Source organism: Panthera pardus, unplaced genomic scaffold (assembly GCF_024362965.1).
Source record: "Panthera pardus isolate Hobbes unplaced genomic scaffold, ASM2436296v1 HiC_scaffold_24, whole genome shotgun sequence".
NCBI classification, from domain to species: Eukaryota; Metazoa; Chordata; class Mammalia; order Carnivora; family Felidae; genus Panthera; species Panthera pardus.
Genome location: NW_026526810.1, coordinates 67,724,907 through 67,751,578, shown reverse-complemented (window position 1 = coordinate 67,751,578; position 26,672 = coordinate 67,724,907). Strand labels below are relative to the sequence as shown.

The following is a 26,672-nucleotide window of genomic DNA, read 5'->3' as shown; positions in this document are numbered from 1 at the left end:
TTAGGCTCAGAAGCAAGGAAAGGGGTTTAAGAAGTTTCAAGAGCTACATATATCAATTAGAAATGTTCACTTTCGATTAAACCACAAACCTGGACTTCGTAAGAAGTCCAAAAGTAAGTGGCCTTAAGTTTGGCCCAAAAACCCAATGATTTCATCCAGGATTCAGCTTTTCCCATTAGATTCTGCTGGTACTTTGAAGTGCTTCTCACAAAATAGTTCCTCATCACTGTATCCAACCAGTGTCTCAGATCAAGTTTGTGTAAGGTGACTCTCCTAACACGGTGGTGACCTCTTCTCTAGTCAGTGCACTGAGGAGACGAAGGGTGGTCATTGATTTCTTATTCTTAAGGCCTTTGACACTCAGGTGTGAAAAGCAGTGAATTCCAGTCATTTGTAGTATTCCAAGAAGGTGAATCACCACCTAAAAGTAATGATAAAGAAAGGCATGGAGTAGAAATCAGAGGCTGGATTTGATGAGATTACATCAGATTGACTCAAATGTCCCATCTAACTCTCACTGCCTATTAAATGTAATGGTGGAAAAGAGTGCACTAAGGGCAGATCCCAGTGTAATATGTCACTAGAGATAGAAAGAAGAGTAAGACCATCTAGAAGAGGAGCCAGTGCTAGTACACAGATTATTCTAATACAAGACATAAGAGGAGAGCTGCCAGGGGGGCATCAGAGAACAGAGAGAGCAGAGCTGAATGGAGAAATTAAGAGCACTTCTGCAGGATGTGGGTCTGGGAAAGTCATCAAGATTTTTGGTACAATAGAGATGTGAGCTAAAGCAAGAGGGGCATTATGGAAACCCTTGGATGTTAGACTGTGGAAGTTATATTTAATGAAGCAAAGAGAGATACAGAGAGAGAAAGAGAGAGAGGGAAGGCATTAAATATGCTGATGATAAGAGACATAAGGAAAGTTATGCCAAAAAAAGCAATTGATTGGGAATAATCAATGACATAAACAACAGACTAGAGGAAATGAAGTTCAAGAAGTCCAGTCAAGAGGAGATTGCAATAATCCAAAGAGGAGATTAAGGAGCCGAGACCAGACAATGAGGAGGCAGAAACTTCAGCTCTGGCAGCTGAAGCAATGTGCAGGAAAGAGAAAGGGGAAGCCATTTACTGTGACATAGGCGATTATGGCTGGGCCAGCAGTGCAGTTAACAGAGGCAGCAAGATCAGGAGGAACATCATTTTCAGGAGCTGCAGTGAAATGTGGAGAGATTTTTATTTTGAAACTGTTGACTTGTAATGGGTTTTCTGGCATAGATAAATAAATCAGGCAAGTGTTTGAAAATGTGAGCCTGGAGTTTGGGAGAAAAGTAGCCGGGGGTGGGGAGATGCATCTATGTACAGAGCGTAGTTGAAGCCTAAGTGAATGGATGAAGTAACTAGGGAGAGAACAAAGAAGGAAGGGAAGGGAAGGGAAGGGAAGGGAAGGGAAGGGAAGGGAAGGGAAGGGAAGGGAAGGGAAGGGAAGGGAAGGGAAGAAGAGGGGGAAGGAGAGGAGAGGGGAGGGGAGGGGAGGAGTGGGGAGGGAAGGGGAGGGGAGGGGAGGGGAGGGGAGGGGAGGGGAGGGAAAGGGTACTGAGCATAGAAACCTAGAGAATGACCATATTTAGAAGGAAGATTGCATTCTCCCCACATTTATCACACTGTATGGAAGTTGTCTGCGGGCAGACTGTGTCCTGTTGACCACTGTAATCCCCAGTGTCTCCCATAGTGCAAACAGCAATAAATATCACTGAATGAATAAATGAAGCTAAAGTGAGGGCAAATTAAAAAGAGGGAAAGATCCAAAAGAAAACAAGTACTGCAATGTCTCTGTAAGCAAGGGAAAAAAAAGAATTTGAAGAATAAAGTTATCTATGGGATCATCTCCTACATCAAAATGAAAACAAAAGAGGACTAAGAGAAATCCTAGATTTGGCAATTAGGAACTCATTCAGGTAATCTAAGAATAAGTTCAGTAGACTTCAACAGAACAGTTAGGGTAGATACCATGTTGCAACGGGCTAACTGGGAACCAGTAGTTTAAAGGGGAAAAAAATGCAGATAAGTAATATACTCTAGTCTTTAAAGAACTTCAGCTTTAGAAAGGAAGAGAGATAGGGTTTGGCAGAGTCACAGAGTCAAAGAAAATTCTTGCTTAAAGCAGAATTTCCCTCAAGGTGTTTACAGATGTTAAAAAACATTACATTCCAGAACAAAAGGAAAAATTTGAGTTTGATGCTAAATAATTTGGGATATAGTGAGATAACAAAGTTAAGCAGATTTCTTTTCACTATTGCAGAACTTCCCAGAACCTTTAACAGACTAGTGGGAGCTCTAAATATTCAAAAGGGGAATGATAGTACATAGGATGACTTAAACTTATTTGACAAAATGATTCTTTTTTCCCCTAAGTATCTCCCAAAAAGAGTGGTAGGTAGATAGACTTTGGCAAACATGGTTTAAGAAAAGGGGAGACAATTTTATAAGCCAATGAGAAATAGGCAGTTAAAAAAGGAGAGATTACGGAAGCGTTAGATAAATGGATACCTGACGGGAACAGGTCCCAGAAATTCTCAGAAAGGACGTGACAAGAGCGAACAGGTGGAGGAGGAAGGATGCTCCTTCCTCGGCTGGGACACATATGGAGAGAGGGAGAGTGAAAAGTGTCACCGAAGTCTGCAGGGAGAAAAGAAAGGTAAGACATTTCATAGCAGAAGGCTGCATTCTTTCCTGAAAAGAAAAGATTAAGTGGGCAGAAAGGACACAGAATAGGGCTGACAAAGCTAAAGAGAAAGAGAGCCATGGGGCCTGGGAAGGGACAGCAGGAACAAGGAAAATGTGAAGAAAGGGAGGTGGGGCAATATCAGTTTCAAAACTGTTTTTATAATCATATAGAAGCTTTGGCCTAAAATTTCACTTTAGTGGAATTTACCCCACAGATACACTTGCATAAGTCTGTAGTTATGTGTACAAGGGTGTTCATTACAACATTGTTTATAATAGTAGAAAATTCTTTAAAACACCTATATATAAATTAATTCAAGGAAGCTAATAAATTAGGCCACCTCATATCAAAACACTAAGTAGGTAGACAATAAGAATGGACTGACTTGGATAAATGTCCAAGACATTTTAAGTGACTACATCAATGTATAGAATAATATGTTTAGTATGAACCCATATGAAAATAGTGTATCTTTGTGGGTGTGTGTGCGTGGGAAAAAAAAAAAAAATATATATATATATATATATACATATATATATATATATATATATATATATATATATATATATATGTCTGATGGTTGCACATCAAAGTAGATACTTGTAAGCTGTAGCTTTGAAGGACTCCAACCTGGTAAAGAAGAAGGAATTTTTACTTTTCACTTACTGCCCCTCTGTTTGGATTTTTACCCTTTGTTCCTTCCCCACTGCCCCCAACCTCCCAAAACTCAGGCTGCAACTCTCCTGCTGTGATCAGCACTTCCAAGATCTGAGGGTCTCATGAATGATAAAAGACACTTCGACTTGATGGCAATTCACTTTATGGCTTTGGAAAGGTCACCAACCATTTCTGGGACTCTGAGCTTCAGTAGATTATCAAAAAAGCCTTTCTCAAATCTAAGTTTGATTCCACTTCTATAGCAAACAGACTAGAAAGGGATATGCTGGGTTGATAAAAAGACATTTATTTCAGAGACAAAACAAGTTTGGGTTTCCAATGAGTAACGTAAAATGGATTCCTGAAACATAAGTGTATTTCTAAGTGAAGCCTGATCTCACATGATTAAAAACCAGGAAAAATACAGATTTGGAAGGTTTTTTGACAAAAAACACAATTTTGATTGAATTTTTCACTTATCATTAATCTCTTCTGAACTCAGAATTTCTCTCTCATTTTTATTTTACTCATTTTCAAGGGGGACCTCATGGTCTCTTACTTTTCAGAAAATCTGATCAAAATTTGCTGCTGCAATTCAAGTGCAGATGTGTCTTACACCCACTAGGGGTCAGACGACTACATTAATACAAACCAATCCCAACTTGAAAAGTGGTATTAATTGGTTGAGGGCTGTGCCAACTAATTTCCCTGCAGGACAGAAGACTGGCCATTTCAATTAAACATTACATAAAGAAGATAATGAGAAAGAACGCATTTGACAAAAAAGACTCAGAAAGCTGAAACTATCATATATAATAAATATAATATAATAAAGAAGTTTCATCCTTAATAAAAATTTCAGTTACTCAACTGGCTCATTCTGGTTGGCAAGATATTACTCTAGCCTAAGTAGGTTCAGATTGGAGGATTAATCATTGAACTGAGCAAATGCTAAGAGAGCAGAAACAACTAAAATTATTAAACTGTCAGCAAAAAAAGAAAAAATCCTCATTTTTAAAGGATGAACCGCATGATTAGCAGAGGATTGAGATGGATGGCAGAAACATTTTTCTAATGGATTTCAACCATGGCAACAATAAATCTGAATCATCTTAGAGCAGTGATGCACCCAGGAATATGGGCCGAGAGCAGCCCTGAACTGGGCCCCTACTTAGCCTCAGCTCTGCCATGAACTGGCCCTTGTACCCTTGGACTAACAATTCATCTTCTCTTGGTCTTACTCATGCATCTTCAGAATGAATAAGTTAAGATTGCATGATTTATAGAGAGGGTCCAAGCCCTAAATTAAACAGATTTATTTAATAATCCTGTCAAACAGAAGATAAGAAAGTAAGGGGAAAATGCACCAAAGTTTAAAAATGGAAGGTGTGAAGCGTCAAGATAGATTACTATACATTTTCATCATTAGAAAACATGGAACAAACTGAGATCATAGATCATATTCATTGTCAGAGTTAAAGTAATAAACAAAAAGTCAAATTTCAATTCATTGACGTTTTTAGTGACAGAGTATTCTAAAGTATTCTAACAGGCTGTAAGTGTACATGTGAAAATAGATGCAGGTCATTGTCTGGAATGATAAACAGACAATTAAAAAGTGGTAACCTGTTGGAGGGTGGTAGAATTGGATAGATATGGAGGAGGGCATAAGAATAGAAGGTGTATTTCTTTATATATTGTTTTGATATCTTTACCCATGTGAATGTATTAACATTTTTTTAATTAATTTAAGAACTCCATAGATGGGACAAAAATGTGTGTCAATACTAAAACAAACATAACTGAAAGTGAAAATCCCCCATAATTGAAATGAGGATTAAGAATGATATGAGGGATATCTATTGCTAACTTAAGTTGGTAATAAAGGAATGATATTGTGTCAGTTTTTTGTTTTGTTTTGTTTTGTTTTTATTTGAGAGAGAGAGGGGTCGAGCAGGGGAGAGGGGCAGAGAGAGAGAGAGAGAGAGAATCTTAAGCAGGCCCCAGGCTCAACGCAGAACCTAACATGGGGCTTGATCCCATGACCCTGGGATCATGACCTGAGCCAGAATCAAGAGTCAGACACTCAACTGACTGAGTCATCCAGGCGCCCCAAGAATGATACTGTGTTTAAAGGGGCTGCATCAAATTGGTCATCTCAGAATGGGTGCGTCCAAAGGTTCTATATGGCAGTTGTATCACCTGGGTCCCAAAACCTCACTGAGTTGTTTGTCTCTTACCCTGTCTCTTCAGAGAGGTGCTGAATCAGGACAAGTACAATTCCATTCCCCTTCTTTCTTTACACATGCACACACACACACACACACACACACACACATACACACACAAACAAAATGTTTCTTAGCAAAGCTGTAGTGGATTTTAACCTATGCAGATAAACAATGGAGAGGGTCACAAGCAAATGAGTTAAATAGCTAAGCCCTGAATCCCAGGCTTCTTAACATAGAGTTTTAATGCAATTTCAATCAAAATTCCAGCAAGATAACTTATAAATATAGACAAGATTGTTCTAAAATTTATATGGAAAGGCAAAGGAACTAGAATAGCCAAAAACAATTTTGAATACAAAGAAGAATGTAGGAGAAATCAGTCTACTTGATTTTAACTTATTATATAGCTACAAGACTATATGGTATTGATGGAGAAACAAACATAGCAGTCAGTGGAACAGGACGGAGAATGCAGAACCCAGAAATAGAACAATACAAATAAATATGTCCAGTTTACTTCTGACAAAGGTACAAAAGCAAGTGAGTGGAAAAAAAGATAATCTTTTCAAAAAAAGAAAAACAAAAACAAAAAACCAGTTCTGGAACAACTGGACACCCATAGGCTAAAAACATGAACCTTGTGACCCAAACACATTAAATAAAAATTAGCTCAAAATGTTTTAACGACTTAGAAGAAAATGCAAAACTCAAACTTGTAGGGAAAAGAAACATACAGGAGAAACTGTTTGGGATCTAGGACTAAGCAAAGAGTCCTGAAAGTTGACACCGACAATTCAATCCATAAAAGAAAAGCACTTCATCAAAATTAAAATGTTTGCTTTGTGAAGGACCCATTAAGAGGATAAAGAGACAAGCTACAGATTGGGAGAAAATATTTGCAAACCACGTATTTGACAAAAGACTAGTGTCTACCATAAATAAACAACTCTCAAAACCCAACAAGAAGACATTCCAGTTGGACAGTGGGCATAGACATGAACAGACTGAAGAAGATATAAGGATGGCAAATAAGCACATGAGAAAATATTTAATGATATTAGTCATTAGAGAAATGCAGATTAAAACCTCAGGAAGATATCATCATACACTGATCATAATGGCTAAAACAAAAAATTGCGACAGCATCAAACGTAGACAAGAATGTAGAGAAACTGGATCACTCAGACATTGTTGGTGAGAATGTAAAATGCCACAGCGACTCTGGAGAACAGTTTGGCAGTTTCTTAAAACACACAACTACCATACAGCCCAGAGAGTGCACTCTTAGGCTTTAGGCCCAGGAAAAAAAAAAAAAAAAACTTACACTCATGCAAAAGCCTGTACAAGAATGTTTTTAGCTATTATATTTGTAATAGCCTAAAACTAAGCATAGCCCAGATATCCTTCAATTAGTGGAATGTTACACAAACTCCGGTATATCCATCTCATGGCAATACTCACTAATAAAAGGGAATGCTGCCATAATAAATAAATAAATGCAACAACTTGGATGCATCTTCAGAGAATTATGCTGAGTCAAAAAAGCCAATCCCGAAAGATTCCATACATATGATTTCATTTAGAACATTCCTGAAAAAATATAGAAAGGGAGAATAGATTAGTGATGGCCAGGGACTAAGGCTAAGGTGGGACAAGTGGGGGAAAGAAAGAAAGGACCTCTATAAAAGGGCAACACAAAGATCTTATGGTGATGAAAACCTTCAGTACCTCGTCTGTATCAATGTCAATATCCTGGTTGCCGTGGTGTACCACAGTTCTGTAACTGTTGTTGGGGGTTAGTTACCATTGGGAGAAAATGAATAAAAGGTAGATAGGGGCTCTCCGCATTATTTTTTGCAACTATCTGTGAATCTACATTCATCTCAAAAGGATAAATTTAGTTTGACATCTATACATATACACATACACACCAACCATGGCCTCAAGTTCAGTTACAGAAATAAAGAGTGTAACAGCTAGGTGTATCTGTTCCTTACTGGTTATGTACGTGTTTTTGCACAAATTATTCAGCTATTGATGATACTTTCCAAATTTATACTTCTTCTCTTTGTGTTTCTAGGACTAGGATTCTACAAACCACATTTCCACTTTTTTAGCTTCTTCTGTCTTTAGCCAGAAAAAGGAGGCAATACAGGGAGACCATACTCTGAAGAAGGAAGAGACTCGTTCCTTCCTATGTGCCTCCTGTGGGCTTCCTCCCTGTTTTATATCCCTCCAAGCACCACACAAGAACATATCTTCTTGACCTGAGACCAGAAGTCCTTCAAGCAGTTGACTCTAACTTGCCTTTTTCCAACACTTGCAACACCAGTCGCATAGAACAAGTCTCAGCAAACTCTTGCTGTTAAGTTTTGCCAGAGAGTGAATATTTGAGACTTTGCTGCCCATACTATTTGTAACAACTATTCAACTCTGTCATTGTTGCATGACAGCAACACAAACAATACATAAATGAATGAGTGTGGCAAGTGTAACTTTACTTATGGACACTGAAATTTGAATTTCATATAAGTTTCACATGCCACAAAATATTACCACTGTTACAAGTTGCATTGTGCATCCAAAAAAAGATATGTGGAAGTCCTAATCCCCTGTGCCTGTGAATGTGATCTTTTTTGGGAATACGGTCTTTCCAGATGTAATCAAGTGAAGGTGAGGTCAGTAGGTTGGAAATACTGCAATCTCGTTCCTTCTCCCCCACTCCTAGGGGAAGGGAGCTGTTTTCTGTAATTGCTTCCATTATACCTTGCTATTCTCTTTCCCCCTTCAGTTGTCTAGTTAGTAATTTTATATCTAGTTAATAATTATTTGTGTTAGGTTCTCTCTATTACAATAACTATGTGATTTCTTTCTCCTGACCAGAACTTGATTGGTCTAATTTCTTTTTTTAAAAAATGCTTCAAGATTTTGCGTGAAGTGTACTGACCTTCAAGGCTTTGGGGATGTCTTGGTAATTATTAAATTTAATTTTAGGTAATTATGACAAGTCTTCACAGAGCTGGAATTTCTGACATAAAAATTGCTACCTTATTTGTCACAAACTTTAATTAATAATCACTTTTGCTTAATAGACTCATTCCTCTGAGGATCCCCCAAATGCTTAAGAAGGTCTAAAGAATTAATTCTACATTATACTAAAGAAGGAATGAAGCTGCCAGTGTCTCATAAAGTTTAACATGCACCTGTCCTTGGACCCAGGAATCCCATCTTTCATATTTACCCAAAAGAAACAAAAGCACATGTTTATGAAAACACTTACATAAAATGTTCACAGCAGCCTATTCATAAAAGCAGAAATCTGGCAACAACCCAAGTGTCTACTAATGGGAAAATGGATAAACACATTGAGGTATATCCATATAATGAACTACTGTATGCAGAACAACATGGATAAATCCCAAAACATTATGTTGAGCAAAAGAGACAAGACACAAAAGACTTTGTGTGAATTTGTTTATAAGTCTAAGAATAGTTAAGACTAAGGAAGAGAGGCAGGGAGGGTGGGGAGGGAGGTCTAAGAACAGTTAAGACTAATCTATGGTGATAGAAATCAAAGAATGAGCCCTTGGAGCAGAAGAATATTGACTACAAAGAGGCAGGAGAGAATTCTGGGAGTGACAGAAATAGATCGTGATTGGGGTCAAGGCTATAGAGACATATATTTGTCAGAGCTCATTGATCTGCACTATTCATGTGTACATTCCACTTTATGTAAATTTTACTGTAAAGTTTTAAGAATAAACAAAGAAAAAAATAGTCTCTAATTTTCATACCTGAAACTACCATAGCATAACTTTTGAAATTGTAGACTCTAAACCTTTAGAAGGCAAGCACCAAAATGATCTCGTTTATTTTACATAAATTGTAACATGATGTGACATATATCTTGAACCACGAAGCATTCGTGTTAGAAGTGTAAGCATTTTCAAACATATGAGGAAGGCATAGATTTCAAATGAAATCTGTGTACCTAACTCAAGTTTGGCCTCCCTTCCCTCCCTCCCTCCCTCTCTTGTTTTGCATCTTCAGAAGCAAATTTACTCTCAAATTAATGAAACCTGCCCTTCAAAGCCCTTCATTGCATGTATTCCTATAAAGCTCAGTTAGGAGCCCTAACAATGTGTTGCCATAGTCCTATGATTTTGTAAAATGATATAAAAAGTAAAAAATTAACCATATTGGGTTCAAACCATTCTCTTTCCATTTTGCCTTTTCCCTTGATCATACACTGCTCTATATCAAGTTTGTGGGAGTGGCTGCTGACATTCTGGGGATTCAGCTAAGTTGAGTTCGGAGTACATTATCTTTTTTTTTTTTTTTTTTTTTGAGTTGGGAATATATTTAATTAGGATTTTATGTGGTATATATATTTATGTTGTTTACAGTCACTTCTTTGTAGGGTTAATTGCCAACTATCCCATTTAGGAACGACTTCCTAGGGCACTTCTACTGCTTACCTTGCCAATTTGCCCTCAACTCAAAGATTCAGGACCAGAGGTCATATTGCAATAAGAACATGTTCTGAGGCAGCCAACACCAGTGGAGAGGGGAAGAGAAAAGAGTGAAATATACCAAGGTGGAGGCTAGTCTGTGAAAATTCTTTCGATAATTATACGCACAAATTTGGCAACAGAAGATTCAACTGTCATCCACTAGTCAAAACAGAAGATTTTCGGGAGCCTGGGTGGCTCAGTTGAGTGTCCGACTCTTGATTTAGGCTCAGGCCATGATCCCAGGGTCATGGGATTGAGACCTGCGTTGCATTTCGGGCTGAGCATGGAACCTGCTTAGAATTTTCTCTCCCTCTCCCTCTTCTTCTGTCCCTCTCCCCTGCTCATGCTCCCTCTCTCTCTACAATAAAATTTTAAAAATAATAAATAAATAAAATAAATATATAAACAAACAGGAGCTTTTGCTGGGAATGTATTTGATAATGTAGTGTATACAATTATGAATATATAATTTTGTTCTTTCTGTGGAAATCACTTGACCTGTTATTTATTAGAATTCTTGTATTTGCAAAGTATAAACCTATAAAGGTATTAAAATATTGAATGTATTTATGTGTGATGTTCATGTTTTATGCATTTAACTATCAATAATAAGCATACATTTTTAAATCATCTAGGTAGAAAAAAGTCTTCTTTCTTGTTTAGGAAATATTTCTTATGTAGGAAATAATTCCTATTCTTAAAAGAATTACAAAATCACCACATAAAGAGGTGATCAAAAATACACGGCCTAGAAAATATCAAAGAAAAGTTTTATTCAGGTTATTAATATTAACTAATCAAATTGGTTTTTGTCTACATTTAAAAAGCGGAATTTCTTATTTCTTTTTCAATCTTAAATAAATAATTCATTTTTCAATTTAAATGCTTTAAACAGGCCACCAAATTTCATAAGCTTCAGGTCCATCTTATTTCACCACTGGATGGGGTGACCAAAAAAATGTCAACAATCTAAAAAAGACAAAAATAAATAAATAAAACCAAGAAAACAAGGAAATAAAGATGTAGAGGAATAAACAGTCAATAAGCTAAAGCCATAAGGGCAATCAGAAATGGAGGCATTTCACACCCCTTTTCTGAATAACACTTGCTTTCTCTTTATATCCTGTTACTTAGCCATAATTTCTTCCTTTATGATCTCAAACAGTAATAAAGCAAGTCACAAAAAGGTAGGCAGAGTATGATCATGGATTTAAAAAATCTACAAATATGTGTAAAGAAATAAAACTTATATAAATATTATCAAATGAATTTAGAAAGGATCCAGAAAGATCCAATTGAAATTTATAATCAGCCCATAGCCTCCAGTTTTAGAACAATGGTTGACAGAAGGTAGATACTGAGTAAATAGTTGATGAATTAATTAACAGTTAATTCACGAATTAATTCAGTCCATAACTTTAAAACAAAAAAATTAAATGTACAAAAATACAAATAAGTAAAGACAAGTAAAGAAACAACCTAAAATCTGCCACTCAAAAAACCGTTGTTTACATTTTGGTGCATTTTTATATACCCATATATAAAAAATTTTAATTTTTAAATACCCAATATTTAAAAAAAAAATTTCAATCAAAAGCACCAGGGCATCTTTCCATACCAGGAAGTATATACCTAAATAATTTCTTTTTTTTTAATATAATTTATTGTCAAACTGGCTTCCATACAACACCCAGTGCTCATCCCAACAGGTGCCCTCCTCAATGCCCATCATCCACTTCCCCCCTCCCCCGCCACCCCCCCCATCAACCCTCAGTTTGTTCTCTGTATTTAAGAGCCTTTTATGGTTTGCCTCCCTCCCTCTCTGTTTGTAACTTTTTTCCCCTTCCCCTCTTTTTTCCCCTTCCCCTCCCCCACGGTCTTCTGTTGAGTTTCTCAAGATCCACATATGAGTGAAAACATATGGTATCTGTCTTTCTCTGACTGACTTATTTCACTTAGCATAATACCCTACAGTTCCGTCCACATTGCTGCAATACCTAAATAATTTCTAATGGCTACATTCTATTCTAGCATTCATAATCTTTTATGATAAAATTACTTAATTTAATTCCTTAATTTAATTGCAGGAGCCAACATAGTGCTGTTTCCTTACCATGAATCATTCAGAATGAAGTACTACACAACGGCTAGAGATGGGTGAATACCTCCCCAAGCCCCTCCCAAAGCCCCTCCCCAAGCTCCTCTGGTTGACTTTCCCTGTCTGGCCCTTTACTGTGGCACGCCTCTCTTACCAAAATTAGGTTAGCAAACATGCCAGAAAAAATTGAGTCTGCTTTCCTCAATCTCCAGGGGACAGGAGCCTGATATTGAGCCAAAAGTATTACTTTTGAAAAGAGAGATGCTTTCGTTGCTCACTTTTGGATGGATTCCTCACCAGTCTTTTAAACCAAAGGCAAAAATGTCATCATTTCTCTGCCCCAGGTAAGGTACTGAACCATACGTATTGACAGCATTCTATTAACATCAGAGAACATGACACAACCTTTTGCCTTAAGGAATAAGGGAAATACCAGTGTAGTCCTCAGTGACCTAAAGAATTGGGTCTCTGTAACTTTCTGCCATGAAGGTTATAGGAAAGGATCCAATGGCAAATTTAAAACTCTCTTCTTCATTGAAATATCCACGGAGTCTCCCTGCCTACTCTAAGATATAGGCTCCTCCACTTCTCTGAGTTCAGGCAGCATTCATACCCTCCTAGTAGTGTTAGGTACCTTGTACTGTGTTATGTCATAGGCCGTACCTTTGCAAGATCCCGGAGGGCAGGTGCTGTATCTTATGCTAATCTGTGTGCCCCATAAAACCTGTTCAGTGCTTGATAAATCATAAAAGTTCTGAAAAGTGGGGGGCGGGGGGGGGTGGAGATGAGTAATAGGATGGAGTCTTTAAAAAGGTCTAAAGAGGCACCTGGGTGGCTCAGTCAGTTGAGCATCTGACTTCGGTTCTGGTCATGATCTCATGGCTCATGAGTTCGAGCCCCATGACAGCTGGGAGCCTGGCGCCTGCTTCAATTTCTGGGTCTCCCTCTCTCTCTGCCACTTTCCTGCTCGTGCTCTCTCTCTCGCCTTCAAAAATAAATATTTTTTGAAAAGCTTTTAAAAAGTCAAAAAAAAAAAAAAGGCCTCCGTAAAGATAAGATATTCTAGATCTTAGAGCAGTTTACATAATTATTAGATCCTCCTCTTACATTTGTATTCTGAAACTGAAAACCTAAAGGTGGTGTAATGTTAATGTTTGTGGGGAACCCCTTGCCCAAACTCTGGCTCTGGATTTGTCTGGATGAGAGTTGATAAAGTGTCCAACTCCAAGGAGGGTACAGTCTCTGGGAAGTCACTTGAACACCTTGTCCCACCAGGCCCTGGCCTGGGGTCGGCCTAAATGTGTCTTTAAGGGACACAGACACCCTGAGGAACTCCAGGTCCCAAAGATGGCCTGGCCCTTCCTCGGAAGCTGACCCAGAAGACCAAAGCAGATCTGCCTTGTTCCCTCCACCTAACTTCCCCTAAGCTCTTCTTAACACAACAGATCACCACAACCCAAACAGTTAGCTTCTGCTTGCAGCAACAGGCCCACTCCGGACACCCATGTCTGCGGTGGTGTTACGCCCACAATCAAGCAGATGAGAACCCCATGAGCTCAGCCCTGCACCGACCAGACCTGGAAAGGCACCAGAGGAGCCACAACTTAAGAAGACATAGGAAGGTGGGGTGACAGGAATGTGAGAGACACCCAGCAACTTCATTTTGAAGAGTCACGAAGGAATGGAGAGTGTTTAGCCAAGAAGGGAAAAGGCATGGGGAGCTGTCTCGTACAATCTGAAGGAAGAAGTTATATGAATGAAATCAACCACTCCAAAGCCAACCAGATGGCAGAATTAGAAGCGGTGAGTGAAACTCATCCCAGGCAGATGTCTTAGTCTGGATTCCTTACAAAACAGATTTTAAGGCAAAGCTTAGGTATTATTGCTTTACTTAGGGGTGCAATCTCAGAGGGGAAAAAAAGTAAAGGAAAAGACACGTGAGGGAGAACAAACACAAGGTAGCACATTACCAAGCTGCACAGAACTTCCCCCAAAACACAGCTGGCCACACAGGACATTTCTGGTGAGGTGGAGGGAGAAGGGCAATGTACTATGGAGCATAGTACACAGGAAGAGCTAGCAATTTATCTTCTGGATCCTTCCTGTCTCTATTCTCTCTCCACATGGTATAAACACCCCCACACTCCTTAGTTATCATCCTCTGCCCCTTTGAGGGGCACTGGGAGAGACCAGAGTCCCCACCACTCCAGTGGGATCTACTTTGGGCACCAGAGCTGCCTCAGCTTCTATGTAGTGAGTGTGACCACCCAGGGGGAGGTCAGAGACAACTGGAGGGCAAGGAGATGAGGTCACTGCAATGGCAGCAGCAGCCACACCTTTTAGAGCTGCAGGAATGGGAGTAAGCAGAGTTAGCCGAGGGGGGCTGAGGACAGGCAAGGCTAAGCAGATACAGGTTGGTTCACGGACCACACCAGCTCAGCAGGTTTTAGTAACATGCGATTTTCTAACACCCACAACCATCCAATAATGGAAAAGCCCAGCGCTTCTCAAACATTAAAGAGTATGTGCATACCTGCGGATCTTGTCAAATCCAAGTCTGGGTGAAGCCTCAAATCCAGCATTTCTAACTAATTCACAGGCAATGTCCTGGTGCTGCTCCTTACACTGCACTTTGAATATTAAAGGGATGGTCTCTGGGGCACCCCGGTGGCTCAGTCTGCTAAGCATCCAGCTCTTGACTTCGCCTCAGGTCATGATCTTATGGTTCGTGGGTTCGGGACTCGCATTGGGCTCTGTGCTCACAGCATGGAGACTGCTTGGGATTCTTTCTGCCTCCTCTCTTTCTGCCTTTCCCCTACTCATGTGCTCTCTCTGTCCCTCAAAATAAGTCAATTGACTTTAAATAAAATAAAAGAATTAAGTGGATGGTCTGTCTCACAAAGTAGTGTTTCACATCCCTACGTGTGTTTTAGCAGATCCTGCTTGATCTTCTTTACAAAAATCAGGCATTTTGCAGAAAGTTCTGCTTGGGATGAAAGACAGAACCAAATGACCACTACAGAACCCTCCAAATGTAAGTATTGACTTACCTTCCAAAACCCGATAAATACTAAACCAATGATGAATGATAAAAGAGTTAACAAAGAAGAAATGCGTAGCTTTGACCTTACTCATTGCTCACTTTTCAATGACTCCTTATCAGACCCAGAGCACAATTAGCCCAGACCCTGACTGAAGTTTAGAGTTTTGCCTAGTGACAACTGAACAGGAATAGATGTAATTCAGACACTAATTAACATGACTGATGCTTTTCTCATCATCTCTTTTCTAATATCCATTCTCACCCACAAGAAACTCCAGGGATAAATGCAGAGATGTTAAAAGGTATAGATAGGACATCTAGAATCATTTAGAAACGTTGTCCTCCAGAGATTCATGGGAAGGAAGTCAAATTTCAAATAGAAATGCAATCATTTCTCTTCCTTCCCTAAAGAGTAAAAACAGAAATAAAATCTCCTCAGCCCAGAAACTTAGGGAATGGGAGTTTCTGGATAGCTGAGTCTTCTGGCGACACGAAAGTCAACCCTTAAGAATTACCTTTTTCTGTTTTTATTCTAAATTATCCGTAACCACTTAGAACTGCTCTAGAAATTTGAATTACAGATCGTTACTTCTCCTTACTTTTCAATTACTTTCTCAAATTCTTATATTGTCTACCATCAGGATGCAGGGTGTCAGCCTCTTAAGTCTCTTCGCTTACTGTCTCCAAGTGCTGGGGCTTCGGTGCTCGTTAGAGCTTACACAGAGCAGACACAACTGGAAGTCAGATCAAATTATAGCTGCCATTACTCCTCTCTGCCACATGGTGGCACTGTTGAAGACGGGTTCTACACAGAGAGCGTGTCCCCACCGCAAAGCGCCTTCGCTGGTCTAGACCCCCCTCAAGATTTCTGTGGTTCCCTGAGAAAGGACCTCCCAATCTCCTAGGGCTAGGCTCAGCTCTACGGTTGCAGCTCTTTTTTCCTGCTCTTTCTCATCACACACATCCACTTCCCAGGGTGCTGGCCAGTGCCCAGGGATGCTGTTAGGTACAAACTCCAACATCTACCACCTCGCAGAATCCTTTTCTCCCTTCTCCAAAGAGGGATGTACGGTTAGGAGTTAAGCCTTCATAAGACAAAAGGTCTTATTACACCCCCTCTCTCTTGCACAATCTGTGCTAACCTTTCTTAATAAATCTAAGCCTCCCATGCATTTCCCTGATTTCTTAGGCAAGAGATACTGAACATAACTTAACTCCGTATTTATGTCTCCAGGCCACCATTATGAAGAACGTTGTGGTTTGGTTTGATTTGGCTTAGTGTTGTTTGTTTGTTTGTTTTTAGGGAAGTATACAAGTGCCTTTTACATTAGGAAAATTAGAGGTTTAGAGAACTTCCTTTGACAACTCATATCACAGAGCTCATATCTGGGGGGAGACTTGATTTCAAATCTATCTCTGGCCTGCAGCTGTGTCTTTTCTCACAACACGGCCTCGCTGCCTCCCTGCCCAGGGCTCTGTGACACAGATCATCATGCTTCTTCTTTAACCTTACTCTTTCAGTTTGTTTTGTTTTGTTTTGTTTTTGACATGCATATCTTTATGTTCCAAATTTACTACCTTTTCTCCAAAAGTGAGCTATACTTTCCCATTTCTGTGCCTTTGCTCACGTTCCCATTTTCCTGAACTGCTCTTTAGTTCATCTCTGCCTTTCAAAACTCCAACCATTCTTTAAGGCTGAACCCCACACGTTAACTCCTCCCTGGGGTCTTTTAAAATCCCTCCCACTGAATGTGATCTCTTCCTCCATCAAACCCCCACAGCATTTTATGCATATTTTCCTATCCCATTCCTATATTGCAGGAATTGCAGGGCATCTAAATGGATTTCTTTAATTTTTTATTTCTTGCAGCACCTTGAATAGCATCTCATACTTAGTAAGTATTGAGTAAACACTTGTTGAATGGAATTTCATTGCCAAAGGCATCCCTCAATTTTTAGTAAAATTCTCCCTCCAACCTGAACTTGGTCCCATTTAGTGTCAATTCCCAGGAGGATTCAATACAAAGGAGGAAATACAAAACAGGAAGTAAAAGATGAGACGGAGGGCATTTTTGATAGGTTGCAAAAGTCCCAAGTGGTTTGGAGAACTTAGGAACCTCTAGTGACACACACGTTCAGTGATCTCACAGCATAAAAGAAAGTCTTCCAACTGAAAAGGACAAATGGGCAACTGTGGAAGATGAGAATAGGGATGTCATTGCATAGAGTCGGTCACATTCTCTTCCCTTGGGTACCATGATGCCACACTCAGTTTGTTCTCCTGATATCTCACTGCTCCCAGTGCCCTCTCCTCAATCTCCTAGTGCTGGAGCCCCAGGACTTGGTCTCACCTCTTCTATTATTCTCTTTATACACCTTCTCCATTGGAGGGTGACTTTTGCCACCTGTGCAATTTAAGCGCCACTGGAACTAAGGAGGGGCAGAGACAGGGACTGGCCAGTGTCATTCTGCCATCATAACATATTTCCAGCTTCTGACATTGGCAATGACTTGTACAGTGGTGTGTGGATGAAACCAGAAAATTCTGCATTTAGATGCCCTCTGGGACATATGATAATTTGCAAGACTGGTAGATAAAATCAAGTACATGTTTGCTTGAGACAGATAAAAAAAAACTATGAACCAATGTCTCTCTCTCTCTGCTTTCCTTGATGGTAATCAGAAAACTCTACAAACAGTCTTAGACCTCATAAGGAAAGTCACTGTTTGCTTACACATACTAAATGTTTTGTCCTTTGGGGCCCTTTTGAAGGTGGAAGAGAGTCAAAATTGCAACAGCCCAATAAATGATTCTCATTTATTGCATCACTGCTAATTTGAACCCTGCCACTCAAAACACATAGAATGCTGATTACTGTGCATTCTTCTACAGTGGAAGGAGCAGCTAGGTCTCTGGTAAAAAGCCAGGCAGGTTTCCTCTAGGATACATGCATGCTGGCGTGTTTGTGTGTGTGTGTGTCTGTATATGTGTGTGTGAATGTGTGTGTACCTGATGTGTATGAAGGTCTCTCCTTACCCCAACTCTTTAACTGCATTCAACTGCATTTTCCAGGGGTAGCTACTGAACCAACTAGCTTTCTTCTTTGCAACGTACCCAAAAAATCTCCAAATACATGGGTTGGCGAGGACCCTTCCCAACTTCTTAGATCTGTGCCTGGATCTTCTTGCTGAAAGGGCGGACCTACGCCGGGGACTCCATCTTGTTCTATGTCCTCCACCTTGACCACACCTCCTCCCCTTGAGTAACCTCCCGCTCACCCGTTCAAACTTCCCAATCAAAACACGCCCGGCGACCTGCGTAACAGGACTCTGACCCTTCCCCAGCCAATTGGCTGAGTCCACAGCCATTACCTCACCAACTGCCTCTAGACCCCAATAAAACCTTTGTGCTTTTGAAACTTGCTCTCTCTCCCCGGCATCTCACCGCTGCGTTGGTGCAGGTAGGGGATTGAGCTCGAGCTAGCTCGAATAAAAGCTCTTTTGCTTTTGCATGGGACTCGGCTCCCTGGTGGTCTTTGGGGATCACGAATTCCGGGCATAACACTTGCCACTGTGAGAATTTTAACAATAGTACCAGATAGAAGACAAATGGTAAATAGGGAAAACCACTAACAAAAGTTAATTTCTATATAGAAACATATTTAAGTCATTTTAGAAACTCTCTTTAAAACCTGAAACCCATCAAGAATATCTTATTTAAATCGTCATAGGAAAATATGAGTCTCATAAGGCATAAACTCTGTCCTCTCAGAATGAAATTTTGGTTACTTTACGACCTCTACTGCCTTGAAAAATTGTTCTATCATGTTCTGGATCTGAAGGATCTAAAGTATCCAGGTTTAGAACAGAGGAATCTAAGCCACATTGTCATAGACAGTGGTTCCCTAAATGTTTTTAACTACACACCTTCAACAAAACATATTTGAGCACTCACCCTATTTATGTATACTTATTTGTAAACTATATATACATATTACTGTCAGACTATCCTATTAACTATGTAATAAAATGGAGATAGAAATTAATCTCCAAAATAATTAGAGAATTAGTTAAAATAAACATCACTATTTTTAAAATTATTTCATTTATTAATGGTACAAAAAAACCTTTCTGCCCCTCCCAGAAATCTAATAGTACTGTTGTTAGCGATGGCTGTGATTGAACACATTTCATTGTTTGTGAACTTTGGGTTTGTATTCATGTGCTGAAAGCTCAGTTTCAAATGTATTTTTAGTGTTAATGCCTTCAGAGTATCATGAACTCATACCTCAAAGCATAATACATAATGACCCAGCCCCACTGCTAATGAGACTGGATGTGAATCTGTATTAGTCAGCTCAGGCTGCCATGATGAAGTACCACAGATTGGGTGGCTTCAACCACAGGAATTTATTTTCTCACAAATCTAGAAGCCAGAAGTCATGACTGATGAAGGTGTTGGCAGGGCTGGTTCCTTCTTGGAGCTGTAAGGGAAGAATCTTTTCCAGGCCTCTTGCCTTGGCTAGTAAATGGCCATCATCTCCCTATGTCTTCACATGGTCTTCCCTCTGTGCATATTTCTGTGTCCAAATTATTTTTATAAGAACACCAGTCATAATGAATAGAACCCACCTGACTGACCTCATTTTAACTTAATTACTTCTGTAAAGATCCTATCTCCAAATAAGACTACGTTCTGAGGGACTGGAGGTTTGGATTTCAACATATGAACTGGGGGACGGGCACAACGCCACCTGTAACAAAATCTGTGTTTCAAATCGTTTGGTTCATAATTTTGAAGTTATGGGTCAACTTCATGTCAGAAGGGATCAGCTCCACCATTGGCTTTGAATTATGACCTAATATTACCTTTATTACAAGTTTTCACAATATAAATATCTTAAGGTCCTTGCTCACTTAACCAAGGTCACAGAAAGTGCAAAACATCACAAGATGCTGGAAAATAAACTAATGAATGGTGTCCCTGCTGTGTGACCAACACCCTTCCCTCATGATACCCTGACCGTGTGACATCTAGCCCAGTTAAAGTCACCACTAATTTCTTTATTGCCTAGAATAAAACTCTAATTCATTCTTTTTTTTAAGTTTTTAACTATTTATTTTGAGACAGAGAGAGAGAGAGAGAGCACCCAGGAGTGGGGGTGGGGGAGCCAGAGAGAATCCCAAGCAGGCTCCCCACTGTCAATGCAGAGCCAGACACGGAGTTCAATCCCACGAACTGTCAGATCATGACCTGAGCTAAAATTAAGAGTGAGACACTTAACCAATTCATTCTTTTTAATGTTTTAAATAAATATATGGGTTCTAATACCTAATATCTGATATCTCCACAGGGGAGACCTCTTATCTGGACCACACTTTGGAGAAACTACCCACACATTTTCATATTCAGACTGGCAAAGTGATTTGAAAGAAGGGCCTTTGGCTACAACATAGGCTGTAAAATCATGTTGAAATCAAACCAAATCAAAAGGGCCCATAGCATTTATGGCTCTTCCTTCCTCTTCTCGTTGGCTCGGATACACAAGTATTTATTTCCTCCCCAGGGTTCCTAACAGTGGATGGAGAGTAACACGGTCTGCTTCAGCACTGCCCCAGCGCCATGGGTCATGCTCCTCCAACCACAGAGTTAGGAGCATTCATGGAAAATGTCACTCCGAAGATAGCAACACTGCCTGAGTCATGGTTTGATTGAATCTGTAGAATAATGTAATAGGAACTATGTTCTCCACAAAAGTCACAAGGCAATAATGACAACAGGAGTCGGGGCCGAAAGATGCCAAACATTCTGTCCAAGTCAATGAGGCAAACAGACAGGTTAATGCACTCAGTGCTGCAGGCATTGACTTCCTTGGAGGGAATGGCAATTTCCTGAAAAACTGCAGGGATAAAAAAAATCTATTGTTTATAATAAACGTGGCCAAATGTATTGTAGCTCTGGGGGGCTAAGTGGGCCATCAAAAGAACAACAATGCAGGGCGCCTGGGTGGCTCAGTCAGTTAAGCCTCCAACTCTTGATTTCGGCTCAGGTCATGATCTCATGGTTGGTGACTTTGAGCCCCACATTGGCCTCTGCACTGACAGGGTGGAGCCTGTTTGGGATTCTCTCTCTCTCCTTCTCTCCCTGTTCCTCCCCACTTGTGCTCTCCCTCTCTCTCTCTCAAAATAAACTTAAAATTTTTTTTTTCTTAAAAGAGCAACAATGCAGAGGTCAAATAATATACTCAGAGGAAATCAAGGGCCTGCCAAAGGGAAAGGAGCCCTCTCCAGGAGAGCAGGAGGAAATGCCATGTCAAGGTGCCCCTGTAGTTCTCAGAGCTGGTCATGCAGCCCAAGTGCAAAAACAGCAGGAAAAGCCAATTAAATGGAGATTGTGTTTGATGTTTTTCATCCTGCAAGTACATTCTAAACTGGCACAAAGTAATTACTTTCTACCATTCTGGGTAGAAAGGAAATAGCATGGGTGGGCATTACGACCATATCCGATTGGGATACAATGAAAGCAGAACCAAGGCTCCAACCTTGGTTGTGACCGAGTGGCACTGACCTCATATGCTGCCCCACCTCATTGACCTAATTCCCAAGCACACCATGCCGCCTTGTGTTTTTATAATTTTTATTGATAGTCAAAGGATAAGCTCATGTCTCTGCTCCGCAAAACTTCTGCTGTCTCACTCAGGGCACTTTGATAACTGCGTCTCTTGCACATATTTCTGCAACTGTGTACACCTCAGGAGCTCGGGATTTTTTTTTTAATGCCAGCCTCCCCTACTAGACTATGAATTCACTAAGATCAGGGACCAAGTCTAACTCTTGTAGTTCCAGTGCCAACACACATCTTGACACTTACTGGGAGCTCTGCAAGTGTTTGGGGGACATAATGAATGATAACCTGACCTGCTGTTGAAAATGCTTCAAAGTATAATGTTGTTATACACATGGTCCCATGGACCGCTCACCACAAGCCTGTGAATTCATTATCAATATTCTCATTTTAAAGACGGGAAATGTGTGCTCACGGGAGGTAAGTGGCTTGGGTAAAGTGACAGAGCCTTTAGCAATAAAAGTAGGACCTCCACCCAGAGTTTCTGAGGCCAAAATTAATCAATGCTTTTTTTTTTTTTTTTTTTTTTTTTTACCACTCTGTCGAAGTCCAAGCCCTCTCCTTGTTTAAAGAAAGAGGCACCCATGCCCAATGGTAAGGGAAACAGGTTAAAGTTTGGTGTCTATAAATGAGAAGACTGGGACCTGTGAGTTCCTTTCTTATACTGATAGAAGTCCTGGAAGGGTAGGTGCCCCTGGATGGCTCAGTCAGTTAAGCATTGAACTTCAGCTCAAGTTGTGATCTCACAGATCGTGTGTTCAAGCCCCACACCGGGCTCTGCTTTGGGGTCTGCACTGACTGTCCGGAGCCTGTTTAGGATTCTCTCTCTCCCTCTCTCTGCCCCGCCCTTGCTCATGCTCTCTCTTTCTCAAAGTAAATAAATAAACTTAAAAAAAAAAAAAAAAAAAAGAGGAAGAAGCAGAAGTCCTGGGAGGGTATCCAGGTATTCGGTTCAACGAGTTCATGAACCAACGAATGAACAAACCGCCAGACTTGAAGGCACAGACAGCAGTTCTCATGCGATAGTACCACTTAGTACGGGCTTCAGATGCAGGGCCCAAAATGGGCACTGCATCACTTCAGCTGATGAGTGCCACGTTCGCCTTGAGTTTCCTTAAGGAACCGTATGTAAAAAGATAGGCACGAGCCCCTGCCTGCCCAATGATCATTCCTACACAGTTCCCTGAGGACTCTGGGCAGATGTCCAGGGGTGAGAGTCTGGAGGGATCTCAAGGAGAGAGACCTCGGAGACAGATGGACCTGGGACAGAATCCGGATTCTTCTCTCACCGCCTGTGTGGTGCTGGGCAAATTCCTTAACCCTTTCACAGACCAGAGCCTCATCTGTGAAGCCAGGTTGACGCCAAGGGTCTACCTCATAGGGTTTTTGTGAGAATTAAAAGAGGTAAAACTTAGGCAGCAACTCGGAGTCTTAGGACCTCTGAAGGTCCTCAGATTTCCCCCAAATCCAAAAAGCCTATCAGAATGTAATTTTGTGTTTTCATTTTGATGGTAATTGAAATATAAATATTAATGCAGACACAGCCTGTGTCATCTGGATGAATATGAGGTTCCAATCACTGTCTCTTGTCGCTTATATTTATAATCGAGGGTATACCAAGCCAAGGACGAAGGGTGTTATCACACATTGTGCAAGACTTTTGTAGCAACTTGAACAGAGGAAAGTGATGGGAGCCTGAGTCATTACATGGCACAGGACCGTTGGAAAGCAAAGCCTCCAAGTACCTCGGCTGTAGCCATCGAGTGCTGTGTTTATGTTGCCCATAAATAAACGGTAAGCATTCTTTGATTAAAGGATACTTTTTTCTTCAGCATGGAGAGTGTGTGTTCTAAACTGACCAACCCGTTAATAAGTTTAACATGATTTTGTTGTCAAAATAGCAAATAATAATATTGAAAGTTACTACCATTCAAATAATGTCTGGAAATGATTAAAGAGAAAACAGTCATAAGTAAAACAATTATGCCAGCACATTTTTCTATTAATACATCCAGGTTTGGCAGTCTAAGTTCAACCAATGTCTGCTCTTTAATGCTATTAATTTGAAATTCCTGGTTGTACTTTTGTTTATAATTAACTTGTAAGTTATTTTTGGTTTTCATGATTGTATAACACATGTTTGTATACCTAGCTTTATATTTTTGCCTATTTAAGGAATTTTTTTCAGAGAGAGAGAGAGAGAGAGATGGCAATATGGGAGGGGCAGAGAGAAGAGAGAGAGAGAAGCCCAAGCAGGCTCCATGCCCAACACAGAGCTGGACACAGGACTTGATCTCACAACTGTGAGTTCATGACCTGAGCCAAAGTCAAGAGTCAGACACTTAACAGACTGAGCCATTCAAGCGCCCCAATGTAAGGAATTTTATGATAAAAAGTGTTAAGAGGTATTGCTAGAAATCTGCAAGAACGCATTTCCTCTCAAAGGAATCTGTATATGCCCTGATTATTCCAGTCAGACATGGAAGCAGACAGCTCTTCCAGGTCTAAAATCTTCTGATCAGAAAGCTAATGACTGCAGGGTGCAGGTTGGGGGCAGGAGAGGAACCATGGCGGGGTGGGGGGAGGTGCTCAGATCATTATAAGACTTTCCATTATAATTACTATATGACTTTTCTCTCTGCTTTCCCGCAAGGAGAAAGAAAAGAAGCAGAGACATTCTAGATGATCGAAAATGGAATGCTATCATGCAAATTCAAAACTATAAAGGGAAGCAGCTCACACTTGGCATGGCTGTATCTCATCACTCCAAAATCAGTAAACAGGGAAAGAGCTCATACTTACTGCTTAGTCAAATAAGAACCGTTTTGTCTGTGGAGCAGTCATCACAAAACTCCTTTTACTATTTGTGAACTACAAAGTCCACACATCTGAACAGATTAACCCAGCAACTTCGTTGCAGGAAGCCAGCCAAAAAGTGCGTTGAAGTGACCCATGTCAGCTCCCGTTTTCTCCAAGCCTAAACAATGATAAAGGCATTTATTGTAAAAGTTCCAGGGAGGCTCCAGGGAGGCTGGGGATAACTGTTTAAATGTGCAGTTTTTATTGAGGTTGGCATCCTCTGCCTCTGTCAATGAGCAGCATGTCTTTTCTTGCGTTGAAATGCCCTATTTTGGTGCTTGTGCAACCCCAGACGGGGGGGCAGAAGTGACAGTCATAGGGTGGCAGGGTCTCCACCTCTAATCCACATGCTAAGTTCAAATCTGATCTATTCGTGTAAAAATAGGTTTCCAGCCTCTGGAGCCCGATACAAAATGCCGTCAGTAGACGGATGGTTAGACTGTTTGGACCAAGCTAAGGGAAGGAATAAGTCACCCAGAAGTTCACGCTGCCTTGGAATAGCCCGAGTGTCCTGCTGGTACAATAGTGCACGCGCTCTCTTCCTCCCTTTGGTTATAGCATGGAAGGATCTTCTGAGAGAGTGAGGTATTATAGCCCGTGGGAGAGCATCTAAGCCCCAAACCGTAAATACATGGGACATCCACAGACGCTTAGTGGGAGAGCTTGGCCCAGGAACCACCATAGTGACTCATGACAGCAATCTGCATCTCTTTCTCAAGCACTTGAACTCAGGGTTTAGACCAAGAGTCAGTTGTGGTAGATGTATCTAGAAGCATGAAGCCACACAAAGGCAATAATGACAGCTTCAGTTTTTCAGCATTTACTGGGTCTCCGGAAATGCTCCCAACACAATACGCCCATTATCTCATGTAATCCTACAAATAGATTTGTAAGATTTCTTATAGATTTGTAAGATAGACACAATGGGTATTCCCATATTTCAGGACAGAACACTGAGGCCAAGAGAAGTTAGATAAAGTGCCCAAGGTCATACAGATAATGAGCCAGAATTCTAACTCAAGCAGCCTTATTCCAGGATTTCTGCAGGCAGCGGCAGAGAGAATCACTGAGTCACAATAACAGTAAGGCACTAGAGGAAGAAACCGGGAACAGCTGGGCAAACAATGAGTCAGCCCAGGCAGCCACTCCAGACCCTGAATCACACTCCATGTTCCAGACCCCACCCCCGTTCCTGGGATGCCTAGCTGTGCACAGCAGCTTCTCACCAGCATCCTGTTGTACGACTTCTCCCGGGTTCCTATGAGGCCTGCTCTCTTTTTGTCACAAATAACCTTGTACTGTGCCCTCTCCATGACTTTGGATACAAGCTGGGGGATCTCTCTTGCTTCTCCAAAGCCTAACACAGATGTAAATGCAAAACTACCATCTAGCAGTGGTTCTCAAACTTCAGTTACATCAGAACCACCCGGAGGGCTTGCTAAACCAGACTGTCGGACTCCTCTCTCTGAGTTACTGACTCCCAGGAATGGGATTGAGCCCAAGAATTTGCATGTCTAAAAACTCCCTGGCGCTGCAGATAAGGCAGATCAAGGGGCCACACTTTGAGAACCCCTGATCTAGAGACTCCCTCCTCAAAATGTGGAGAGCGGCAGAAGCGGCTAGAAATGAGACGCTCAGCACCCACACAGTCCTGCTGCATCAGAAGCTGCATTTTTGCAAAAGCCCAGGTGCTTTCTGTGCTCAGTGAAGTTAGAGAAGCATTGCTGGAGCAGCAGTTCTCAACTAGCCACATGTCCTCACAAATACACCATCCTTTGAGAAATACACTCAAAACACTGAACCCTGAAGCCCAATCCACACCCAGAGATGCTGATTTAGCAGGTTGGGCATGTCCCACCCCACCCTGGGCTTCCAACGTGCAGCCGAGGTTGTGAACCATTGATCCAGAGGTGCCGAC

The 26,672-nt window shown here is 40.7% G+C and overlaps 1 long non-coding RNA gene across 2 annotated transcripts; it reads left to right on the top strand.

Moving 5' to 3' along the window:
• The first annotated feature begins 13,831 nt into the window (after nt 1-13,831).
• LOC109254941 (uncharacterized) lies at nt 13,832-21,419 on the top strand. 2 transcript variants are annotated; one of them, XR_002075030.2, is made up of 3 exons: nt 13,832-14,030; nt 15,164-15,261; nt 20,625-21,419. It is a non-coding gene; the product is annotated as an uncharacterized LOC109254941 (long non-coding RNA). The 2 variants fall into 2 exon arrangements; XR_002075029.2 differs by having other exon boundaries at nt 15,161-15,261.
• Nucleotides 21,420-26,672: the final 5,253 nt, after the last annotated feature.